This window comes from Megascapheus bottae, chromosome 13 (genome assembly GCF_031878675.1).
Source record: "Megascapheus bottae isolate mThoBot1 chromosome 13, mThoBot2.hap1, whole genome shotgun sequence".
NCBI classification, from domain to species: domain Eukaryota; kingdom Metazoa; phylum Chordata; class Mammalia; order Rodentia; family Geomyidae; genus Megascapheus; species Megascapheus bottae.
The window spans coordinates 33,906,556-33,919,366 of NC_143521.1; the positions used below are offsets into that span (position 1 = coordinate 33,906,556).

The following is a 12,811-nucleotide window of genomic DNA, read 5'->3' on the forward strand; positions in this document are numbered from 1 at the left end:
TCACAAAAAGTGAAGTGAGCAAGAAAAGATGAAACCCAAGCAAGACTGTGGCTAAATTTTATGTAAGAAAACTTATGCAGTCATACCATATAACATTTGCTTAGCTATAAAATGCTGTCCATATTCTGTTGATTAGGAACAAATTAAATGATTAAATGACACTCGAGATAGGAATTATACCATGAGGGTGGCTACAGTATGCTATCCAAGAGTCTCCACTTCAGTGATGGTTCTCTGTTGTCACTTTTTTTTAACTTGCAGTTGCTAAAAAAGAAAAAAAAAATACCTGATGGCTTTAAAGTCCATTGATGAGAGGACAATTTTCAATTTTCCTAATCTATCTACTAATAGATCCTCTCTAGACGCCTCACTGAGAAAATTAGCTGCTTAGTAGAGAAGTCCATTTCTGTTTCCTTCAATTTCTCTTAGCTATCACAGACTATTCCCTTGAATATGAGGTGAACCCTGCCAGAATTCCTCCTACCTGCACTTCGAGGCAGATAGATGGCGATTCATGGAGACTGCTAGTAGCCTAATGAGGGTGATCCTGAGTAGAGCCAGTGTGAGGTGAGTTTGTAAGTTTTGGAGGGGCCACTGTAGGAAAACAGGTAGTTGTACCTCATCCTGTCCTGGGCTTTGCAATGCTTTAACTGCAGCTGTGTTTCTTTAAAATCGATTTCAAGTAGATAGCCTTTTATATTAAAAAAATTATGCAACAAAGCCTAACAGACAGTTGCAAATAGAAATTCTCTTTTGGAGCCCAGAACTTATTGCTGAATATGAGATTTTAGTACACATAAGAAGCAATATGATTCCCACAGCCCTTGACAGTGTGAGGGTTTGTAATGCATGGATTGGCTCTGAGAATAAAGTTGATGTAAAAGCTAATAGAGTAACATGTAGTGATTTTCTCTAAGTAACATAATTTATACATACATGATTTTGTTGTCTATTTCTCTAAAGCATTATTGTATTTTTAGGAAGTTGAATTTTAGATTTCCTAAGGAAAGTATGTGGGCTTCAGTGTCCTTCCAGGTATGGAGAAAATATGGAAAATGGCTCATGTTTACAGTATAAATTTCAACTATAGATAACTTCCTTATGGGGAACAAAGCAAAAAGGCTAGTAGGTAGTCTAGTAGGTAGTAGTCTGTGAAAAAAATAAAATAAAAAATTTAAAAACCTTGAAATTGTTTTGAAAATTGATAAGTGTTTTTAAAAACATCTGTTTCTCACAGGAGTTTTATCTTGTGCTATTGTTCTTAATTTATTATGCTATTTCTCTTCTATTTTTTTCCCTTACGGTTTATCTCATGTTGATAATGTATTTGACTTTGTTAGCTGGTATGTTGTATATACATTTATTTGTTTATTTGAAATAGGGAAGGGAAGGGGGAAAACAAGATGGTTGGGTTGGGTGGGGCAAGGGAAATAGGGACAAAAACATGAGAAGGGTATCAATGTGTGAGAAGTAATGCATCTATTACCTGACCAATGTAGTTGTGACTCCTCTATACATTATCCCAACAATAAAAGAAAAAAAATAGTGCTGATAATAAAAAAAAATCTGTTTCTCATTGAAGATCAGTCCTATCACAGACAAGAATAAGAGGCAGATTCTATTCTGAATTGACAAATGTTTCTAAAGGAAAATAATTCCTATAAGCAGAAATATTTTTACTTGATTTACCAATTTTGAAGTGTTAACCACCCAAAACAGTTGGATGAAAACAGAAATGTGTGTTTTGCCAGAGCCATTTCAAGAGATAAGTACTCATTACAAGTGTTACTTACTTAGAAAAATCTTTTATTTGGCCTGCTAAGACCCACCACATGTTTTAAAATATGCTATCCATCATTTTAGTGTTAAGAGCGCCCCCTGGTGTGATTGTATAATTACATGTTAATGTAAAGTTTGGTCCTTTTTTATTTTCTTAAAATCTCATTTTCCTATTAGATGATGATGGGCTTCTTTTGATGCTAGGTTAATTTAGTTGATATAATGTAAAACAATCTAAAATATGTATTTAGCTTTTTTCTGAGTTAGAGGTTGGGTCAAAAGTACAATTTGAAATTATCTTATTCTTAAACTTTCCATTTCAAGTGAACTTTCATTAATGAGTATGAAATTATAAAATGTTAGTGGATAACCTTTTTATTGTGAAATTGACCTTGTTAATTGGAAAGTTGTGGTGATCATTTCCTTTTTGGTAAATGACTGGATATTTTATATATTTTTATTGAAAAGTTTGTAGTTTGAACTTCAGGCATTATACTTGGAAGGCATATTCTCTACCACTTGAAACACTTCTTGAACTCTCTTTTGCTTTAGTTACTTTTCTATATAGGTTTTTGTGATTTTTCCCAGTCCAGCATCTGAGTGTAATTCTACTACCTGTTCCATGTAGCTGGGGATTATAAACAGGAAACACCATGTTCAATGTATTTGTTAAGATGGAAGTCTTGTTAAATTCTTTCCCAAGCTGGCCTAGACTTGATCTTTCCAATCACCACCTCACACGTAGGTGAGATTACAGGCATAAGAAACTGTGGTTACCACTTTTGGATATTTTAGTAGTCAAACTAGAATTCAAACTTGTTTTGCTTTTAAAAGTCTATTGTGTGAAAAGGTCAATTGATGGAATTTTTATATAAAATTTAAGCTCCCTTACAGTTTTAGAACTTGTAGACATAAAAATAATTCATCTATGAATCATAATTGGAGCTCTTATTTATTTCCTGTGACCTTGTAAGAATATCTCCAACTCCCCTTTACTTTATAAATTCTTGATTAAAATTGGCAGATAGGTGCTCGTTTTACAGCTGTTATTTTGCCTTACATTCTTGCCAAGTTCAGATGCACATATTTTAAGGCACATTGATAAATAAATATATACATATATGTATATACACACATATGCATTACATATAAACATATATATACACATGTATATTTATTACATATACAGGTATACATTTATTACATCTGTAGGTATATATATCCATTACATATACATATGTATATATGTATAAATATGCATATATATACATATACATACTTGTACGTGTATGTGTGGTACTGGTCTCGGTACTGTGATACTGTCACTGAGCTCCACTTCCAGTTTGATGTTTAATTGGAGATAAGAGTCTGAGGGACTTTGCTGCCTGGGCTGGCTTCCAATCACAGTTCTCAGATCTCATCTTCCTGTGTAGTTAGGATTATGGATGTGATCCACAGGTGCCTGGCAAATCACATTTATATAAATTTGATGGCTGCAATTATATTTTCATATTTTCTCTTCTCTTTGCTGTTATCTTTATTTCAGTTTCATGCAGATTTTGTTTTGAATTTGATGATTTTCTGGTGTGCATAGCATACTGTTTAAAAGTGTATTTTCTTCTCTGTTTCCCTCTGATTTATGCTGAAGTCATAAACTCAGGATGGTATTTACATTACTTCTTGCTTTGTTGTAAAGATTTAAAGTATCAGAGTAGTGAATTTTTCTTAGTAGCCTGTGTTTGAATCTTGAATTTCATAAATATTTGAAAAATTATGGCTTTCAATATCTCTCAGCAACTTAATGTCTTCTATAAAAGAGTAATGCAAAGCACTACTTCAAAGAATATTGTTAATATATTGCTATATTTAAGACTGTCAGATTTGAGGCTGAGTGCTTTATGGGTAATTTCTTGCAACTCTGGGAACTAAACATAATTTATATTCTATTAATTAGACATATGAAGAAAACTTGTAAGTGAAAAGCCAAAATTCTAACCATTGTCTTTCTAAGTGAGAGGATATGATTTAATTAAATCATGCATATTCATGTTTACTAATTTGTTGATTTAGTCCTTCTTGGGGACAGACTATCTTTTAATGAACAAATGAAGAAGAAAACAGCTTTTTGATCATAAGAGAATCCACTTAGGGGTGCCCTTCTGGTGTATTTTAGAAATTGAGTGCCTCTAATTGGACAAGTGCTCTTGGTGTTCCGTGCACCTGTGGCTAGAATGGAATTCCTGTGCATGATACCCTTCTCTTGAAGTTTTTGATTGGCTTGTGAATCTTGTATTATGTTTCTTGTGGATTAAGAATTGTGCTAATAACTTTATTCACATACATTATTGCTTAAATGCCATTGTAGCCAATAAAATAAATGTGTGAATATATTAATAATGTAGTTTTTAAGTATACACACAGTCTGAATGGCCAACCATAACATATTTTGTCCTCTTATTACAGCTTCAGTTTACAGAGGATAGCCTGAAGGTAGATATTTTGTTATAGTACTTGCATCTTAGTGCCTGGTATATAGAAATTACTCATAGTAAAACATTACTTACAAAGTCCACGATGTTGGACAAAAAATAGAAAAATGTTGTGATAGTATTCCTAGAATTACTTGATTCCCTCTGTCAGTATGTAGAAGGAAAGACCTGATTGATTTCAGTACAGTCATTACTGTACAGGAAAGCTATGTTAACTTCATTTGCTCTGTGGGGATTGACATTGACTTTTCGTATTGCATGCACTCTTCAGTGTACCAAACTATTCTATCCTGCTTACTCAATATTCATTTTCTTTCCTTTGTACTTGCTGACTCTTGGTACTGTTGTTGGTGCAAACGATTGCACAAGTGCCCCCATTTTCTCATTATCCCTATTTCTATGGGGGATAATCAGTTGTAATTCTGTCCAGTGATACACAAAAAGAAATCTTATAGAATTTCTGGAAAACTTCTGATGCGTTGGCATATAATTTTTTTTGTAGGTCATGTGGCTTGAACTCTGAGCCTGGGCGTTATCCCTAAGCTCTTCAGCTCAAGGCTAACACCCTAACCTTGAGCCAGGCCCCACTTCCCGTTGTTTTCTACTGGTTAATTGGAGGCACATGTTCTTTGGTTCCCAGGCTGGCTTTGAACTGTGATTCTGAGATTTCAGCCTCCTGAGTAGCTAGGATTGCAGGCGTGAGCTACTGCACCCAGCTCTTGGTATTCATTTTGTCCTCTTTTTCTTTTGGCTTCTTCATTCCCTCCTAATTATTAAAAGGTAAACTTGATGAATGGAGCTAGACCAGATGACTCACATTTTGAGTAAAAGGAAGGCTAAGTATGATTGAACTTTAACTGTGATACTCTTGGAATTTTAAATGCATACCGGTATTACCTTAAACTTCTCATTTCTTCAGAAAATGCTATATTATCATATTTAAGCTATTGTTATTTGAGTTTTCCATTTCATAGTTCTCCGACTAATATCAAAGTTAATGGTTTAGTCACTTCTCCACTTTTTTCAGTGGAATTAATATTTCCACCAATCATATATTATACTACTTAAATTTGTAAGAAACACATTTCCTAAGTAAATGGCCTTCAGTGTATAACAGACACCTTATAAGGTAGAATATACAATATGGTAAGCATCACAGTATGTAAATGTAGACAAACCTAAGGGTAAACATAAGAGAGTGTTTTGATCAGGATCCCTTAAAAATGTCCAATGTTTTAAAGTCAGGAAATGAATTGTTTAAGAGTTCTGACATCCTAGTGAGGGTTTATTCCTGTGCCTCTGGATGACACAGTGTAGATAGTCTACTCTCTAAGTGTCAGCCTTTCTTCTTTTAAAAATGAAAATGAGCTCAGTCTATCCCAGGGTAAGGATGAAATGCACATTTGGAGTTGCTGACAGGCATCTTTGGGAAGCCACGCTAGTAAAAGCAGTCTGTAGAGGAGAGGCAAGAACTGACACAGGAAGTTGCCAAGGATTCTGTTGACACTGAAGCAATAAGCCAAGAATGTAACAAGGAAAGCAGTAAACAAGAAACTGAAGCCCAAGAAGCAAGAGTTTAGTTTAATGGGGAGAGACATTAAAACATCAGGCAGTGGATGGCCTGAAACAAATTCACAAGAGGGAGGGCCAGGGAACAAATCTTACAGAGAAAGTACAAAAACAGGCTGCTCTTACTCAGTGGATACTGGCAAAGTCTAAGTGAGGAAAGCCAAACTCAGACCATAAAAAGTTCAAAGAAGCTAAAAGAAGGAAAAAAAAATCTAAAAATAACACATAAAAATTACCATGGAGTTGATACTTTAAAAAACCACTCAGTATTCAAAGCATTGATTGAAAAAGACTGGCATTAATTCCAGTCTAAGGTGTGTGTGTGTGTGTGTGTGTGTGTGTGTGTGTGTGTGTGTGTGTGTGTGTGTGTGTGCTTGCTTGTAGATTTTAGAATGTAAAATCTCTGGAGGTGGACAAAATGTCATTCAAAATTTGGGGGGTTGAGGTAAACTACCAAAGGCAATTTATTTTTTCTAATTGATATGCAAGGTATTCCCAGAAGATTTCCACTGAGCTAGATTTGTATAATTATGACTAAAAACCTCCAGCATGCCTTGAAATCACACACTTGAAAAAACTCTGAATACCAGTAAGAGCATCAAGACATGTTTGTGCAATCATAACAAGCTCTACACTTTCCCCTTTACCAAGCATTAATTAATGCTTTACTGGATGACCACTGAGGTCTGATGGAAAATCTTTGATCCACTGTGGCACAAATAGTGTTCTTTAAAAACTAAACAGAGCAGCTCAACTTAGAGCATATTAATTTCTGGCTTCTTTGGCAGTATTCTATCTGAGCAATATGTGCAGTAAAGAACAGTAATCACTTCACTTAATAACATTGAATTGTGAGGGGTTTGTTGAAATAGTTTTATATTTTGTATATATTTATGTTTTATATAATATTACTGATAATATTGCATGTTACTAAATTAGCCAAGGTAGGATATTCTACTAATTCACTCAGAATTCTCTGTTACTTTGAAAGTAAAGAAGATAGTATTTTATTATGTCTGTAGCAGCATAATTGCTTTGTATGATGCTGGATGTTGATTAGATATGTAACCTAAATATGTGAACTCTTTCTCTGCCCCATCTATCCCTTTCTGTCCCTCCTTCCCTCCCTCCCACCTCCCTCCCTCCTTCCCTCCCTTCCTCCCTTCCTTCCTTTCCTTCTCTTCTTCCTCCCTCTCTCCCTCAATTCCTCCCTCCTTCCCTCCTTCCTCTTTCCTTTTCTCTCTTTACCAGTACCAAGGCTTGAACTCAGAGCCTCAAATCTGATCTATTTTGCTTATTCTTTGTCACAGCTGGCTCTCTGCCACTTAAGCCATACCCTGTTCTTAACATTTTGCTGGTTAATTAAAGTTTCATTCTCAAAGGTTTTTCTTCTCAGCATGGGTTTGAAACTTGAGTTTTTTAAATTTTACTAATGTGAGCCCTGGCACCCAGCACTAAGTTTATTAATTTGATGCCTATATAGCATAAGTAAATTATCCACATTTTTTGACAGTCTTGGGGGTTGAACTCAGGGCCTAGGCACTGTCCTTGGGCTTTCTCGAGGCTAGTTCTCTATCGCTTGAGCCACAGCACCATTTTCAGCTTTTTCTGTGTATATAATATCAAGGAATTGAACCCAGGGCTTTGTGCATGCTGGACAAGCATTATCACTAGGCTACACTTCCAGCCATAATTTTTCTTGAAAGTATTTGCTTGTAGTTATGAAGTTGCTTTTGTTGTATAGGAATTCAGTCACAAGACACAGAGACACCACATTTTGAGAGGTCAAATTGGGAGTTTTTATTAGAAAGCTGGTGACTGCAGGTGGGCTCCCATCCCAAAGACCAGCAGCTTTTTGAGTACACTTAACACTGTTAGAAAACAGAGCCATGATAGCAGGAGAGGAAAGAAAGAGCAGAAAATAGTATCAGCAAATCAGATGAACTCCATTGTCTACAATGAAGACAAGATGGTACCAGTTAAACCCAATTTCCTATCATTTTCCACATGACTGAAAAGACACTAGTTAGACCCAGTGTCCTTATTTTTACTTTGAGCTGTGAGATATAGTAATGTACTTCCAATGACTGGACTATTTTCTACATAAGTTCTAGACATCTAGGATTCAGCAAATACCCATGTCCAATTTGCCCATGCTTTTCATGTTTATAATTGTAGCCATTACTTATGTCTTGTTTTACCAGATTCAGTTCTGATCTTTTCATTTAGATATCAATTTTTATTTTCATTTTCCATATTGTAGTTTAACCTTTGGTATTTCTGAAATCCAGTAATGAACAGCATGAGGGAATATAAGAACATGCAAAGCATGTTACATGAACATAAAAATCATGTGGCTATCCAGTGGCTATAATTTTTCCAAGGAGCACAATATTATTTAAACATTTTTTTGTTTGTGGTAAAATAGATACAGTTTTTATGGTTTGAATATTACTAACCCCCTACAGAACTCGAATGGAGTTGACTGTCTTGTTACACGTGATGAAAATGGAAGCTTGATTGGACTTTTGTTTACAGGGACCTTTGGATTGTGATTAGGATTAGACACTGGTATGAGGATGGAGTGTCTGTGACTAAATACAGGCAATGGCTTTATGAGGGAAAAAGATCAGGTATATACATGTACTATCTGTGTTTATTGCCACATAATATCTTTCACAGCCTTTGACTCATATGAGTAAGAGACAAACAGTTCTGTTGATTCCATTAATATTTTTACAAGTTCTGTAACTGTAAGGAAGCTTCAGGTTTGTAAGAAAATTTCTGAATTTCGGTTTTTTACACAATTTACTTTAAAAATCAAAGCAAGTCTAAATTCTTTCATCCTATTTTATTCTTTAGATTGCTACCTAGAATATCACATGGTGCATATATCACATTTTATTATCTTATCATGTGATTGACACCAGAAAAGTTTTGCAGATCATCTACACCTCTAATTTCATGAAGTACTTGCTGACTACTGTGCACAGTTGCTGAATTCATTAATGGGCCTGCTAGCAAAGCCTCCAAGATTCATTTCATTGTTGCACTGTAGCATTTGGTGTCACCTAACTTTTCTGATTTTACTCTGAAAATGGTCATTTGAAATTCCTGTATATCAATAGTGAGAACAGACTTCTTTCTACTTGAAACTCATATTCACTCTTTGTTAGGTTTCCTGTCTTTTCTTTTTTACACAATGAAGATGTCCCTCTCAGTCTTGAATCTTTCTGTGAACTTTGCCCATTGTATTTTTCAGAAGAAATTCTCCTTTACATTTTGTCAAGCTTATTAGCTATTACATTATATGTTCTGAATCAAACTTTATAAGGTCTAATTTGCAGTGAAATATATGCATATAAAAGTATGACTTACAGGAAGAACGACATTGCCCCATTTGTTAGGAAATGGAAAGACTTAGAAAAAATCATATTAAGTGAAGTAAGCCAGACTCAAAGGAACTTAGGCTCAATGGTTTCCCTCATTTGTCATAATCAGTAGAAACCTTGGGCTCTACTAGCAGAGATTTGCAATAGAGCAAAACCTTGATACATAAGGCCATATAGTAGGACGCTAAATGAAAGGATCGCTAGGCTATAGAAACATAAGCCATATAATGAATGGTTGTTGTCCTTAAGGTACTATGTTATCTCTCATCTCTTTTGCTGTCCCTTGGTTATCTCATATTGTTACAGTATCTCACTTTGTTACCTGATACATCGGATATATTTGTATTTGGTTATTTGAAATTGGATAGGGAAGGGGAGAAAACAAGATAAGGGGTGGGGTTGGGGGGAGACACGTGAAAGGGTATCAATGTATGTGAATTAATGGACCTTCTATCTGGCAAATATCATGTAACCCTTCTATTAATTACAATAAAAAATATATGGAAAAAAAGAACTTTAAAAAATAAAAAAAAGTATGACTTAGGCTTTAACAAAGTCATATATCTGTGTTCTCACCCCCACCACCAGAGACACAAAATTTTTCTTCCCAGGGGAATAAAAAGTGTCTTTGTGAACTTTTACAGTTGATTTTTGCCCTTCTCTCTAGCCCTAAGAAACCAGTGTTTTGTCACTGTGGATTATTTCTGCGGCATCTTGGGTATCACTTAAATGGAACTCTGCAGTGTGAACAGTTTATATTTAGCTTCATCTGTTCAGCAAATGAGTGAAATTTAAAGGAAATTTGTAAATCACAAAAGAAGTTTTGGGTTCAATTTTTTTTCTGACTGAACTATACTTTTTGGTGGATAGTTTCACTATAAGATTGTTATGTGAAACTGTTTTTCCTTTAGTTTAAAACTGTCATTGTAATGCATTCTGGGAAGGTGCCTTTATGTCTTTCTGTCTAATAACTCTACAAAGAGTCCTGAGTCCCAGTGGATTTTTTCCATTCTCCTTCTCACTCTATTTCATTTGTTTATTTTGACTTTCACTTCTTCTGTCTTAAGTGGATATTGATCCAATTTAATGAATTTTACATTTCAGTTATTGTATTTTCCAGCTGTATATTTTCCTTTTCTTTTTTACAGCTCCTCAAACTTATGAGTTTATCTATTTGTTTAGTGAATACTTTTTTCTACTGTTTAAGAAGTCATTTCCTTAGAATTTTCTGAATATATTTATAAGTTGCCTTAAATTCTTTGTCTGACATATCCAACATCTTTGCTCATTTTAAAATGAAATCTCCATTGAGGCCAGACTGGGAAAAAAGTGAGACTCCCATCTGAAAAATGAATCTAGGTATGAGAATATATAGTACTAGTCTCATTTACTTGAGAAGCAGAGATAGGAGAAGTGTTATACCAGGATGGCTTTAGGCAAAAGTATAAGACTATCTGAAAAATAAAACTAAAACAAAAAAGACTGGGTTTGAATCAAATGGTAGAGTGAGTGCTTGTCTAAAAAGCTCAGTTCTTTCTGAGTTTCCATCTGCTTTTTCTAACTTCTTCTTCTTCCTCCCCCTCCCCTTCCTCTTCCTCCTTTTCCTGCTGTTTCTTCACCTTTTCTCTTCTCTCCCTCCCCCCCTTTTTTGTGGGTTATGGGGCTTGAACTTGGCCTGGGTGCTGTCTCTGAGCTCTTTAGCTCAAGGCTACCGCCCTACCCCTGGGTGGTGCCATTATCCCTGAGCTCTTCAGCCCAAGGCTACCACCCTACCCAGGAGCCACGCCCTACTTCCCATTTTCTAGAGGTTAATAGGATATAAGAGTCTCAGGTCCTTTTGTGCCTGGGCTGGCTTTGAACCTTGATCCTCAGATCTTAGCCTTCTGAGTAGCTAGGATTACAGGCATGAGCCACTGCACCCACCCGGCTTTCCTGCTTTTTTTTTTCCTTTTCATTTAGGTGTCTGTACTGGTGATTAAACTTAGAATCTGGGTTCTCTCCCTCTTTTTCCCTAAGCTAATGCACTATCACTTGTGCCACAGCTCCACTGCTGGCTCACTGGAGATGCGTCTCACATACTTTCTGCCCAGTCTGGCTTTGAGCCATGATTCTCAGATTTCAACCTCTTGAGAAGTTAGGATTATAGGTGTGAGTCATCTTCAAGCAGCCTTCTTATTATTTTTCTTATTGTAGTTTTTTTCAGTTTAGCAATTAGCTAAGAGTTTTGTACATTGGGTTTAGGTCCTAACTTGGAATACTTCAATTAGTGATTTCTTTTTTAGCTATAACATGGATTCATTGAAATTAAAAGCATTTTAATATATATTACTTTTCATTTTGACTTTTATTTTTTATTTTGATATTTCGATTTTTATTTATATGTTCTATTAGAATGCAGCGTTCAGGAGTAACTGAAACTATGATATCCTGATTTTCTGAAGCAATGGTATCATAGGTACTCAGATTCTGAAGCTCACCCATTCTGCTTTTTCTTCATTTAGTAATGTGAATTTTAATTTTGTACATTTTATTGTGAATTACACTGTTTTTTTTAAATGTATAAAACCAGTCTTGAGGTTTTAGATAATTTGATTCTATTAAATAGTATTTTTTTTTTTGCCAGTCCTGGGCCATGAACTCAGGACCTGAGCACTGTCTTTGGACTTTCTCAAGGCTAGAGCTCTACCACTTGAGCCTCAGCACCACTTCTGGCTTTTTTCTATGTATGTGGTACCAAGGAATTGAACCCGGGTCCTCATGCATGCTAGGCAAGCACTCTACCACTAGGCTAAACTCCAGGCCCTAAATAGTATTTTCTTTACAGATATTTTGGGTTTGATTGGCTAATACATTTTGAAAGAGACAAATGTTATTCTCTTGGTCTAGTTTTAGTTTCAGAGTAATAATGGACTCTAGGAATGGGGGTATATCCTACCTTTGTAAAATAGTTTGCTGGTTTTTTTATTATTTTATTCTTACATGTTTTTGATAAAATTATTTTTTAAAAATCAATGTAGACATACCCTTCTCAGGTAAGTTTGGAAAGCAGTTTCTATAGTTAATATAAGTCCATATAGTTTTCCTATCTCTTGTTGAATCAGTTGTAGTAATTTGTGTATTTTTTTGTTAAGGAATATTGCTGTTTTATCTAAATTGTTGAATTTAATGGAATTTAGAGTAGGTATAAAATGTTCTAACGTTTATTGACATTGTATTTTAAAGCTATTGATGTTTATTCTATTTACTATAACATCATTAGGTTTTGTAGTGCTACCTCTTTTTGATTTCTTCTTTCAGTATATTATGTCAGCTATCTTCCTGATTGGTTTAGCTGATTTTGACATTGCCATTGACATTCTGGTAGATGTCTACCAGTTCATTCATGGTATAATTTATTGATGTTTTTGTATTTGTTGTCAACCTTCCTTCTGTAGACAAGGCCTCTATTTTCTAGGAGAAATCGTATTGATAATGTCTGGTTGGAATTTTGGCAATGTTTACCATTCAATGGATCCAGCAGAATTTGTTAGGAAGCTCTTTCAGAATTCTTTCGTATTTTCTCAGCAGCGGAGAGGTTTTTTG

The 12,811-nt window shown here is 35.0% G+C and overlaps 1 protein-coding gene and 1 pseudogene across 1 annotated transcript in view; both read left to right on the forward strand.

The window, feature by feature from the left end:
• Cox7b2 (cytochrome c oxidase subunit 7B2) overlaps window positions 1-12,811 on the forward strand; it is a 105,314-nt gene that overhangs the window by 41,768 nt on the left and 50,735 nt on the right. Inside the window, exon 3 of the mRNA XM_090344078.1 lies at window positions 4,243-4,269. The gene's annotated coding sequence lies outside the window, so the exon portion shown is untranslated. The remainder of the gene's footprint in view (window positions 1-4,242; window positions 4,270-12,811) is intronic.
• LOC150055801 (small nucleolar RNA SNORA40) lies at window positions 652-811 on the forward strand (annotated as a pseudogene).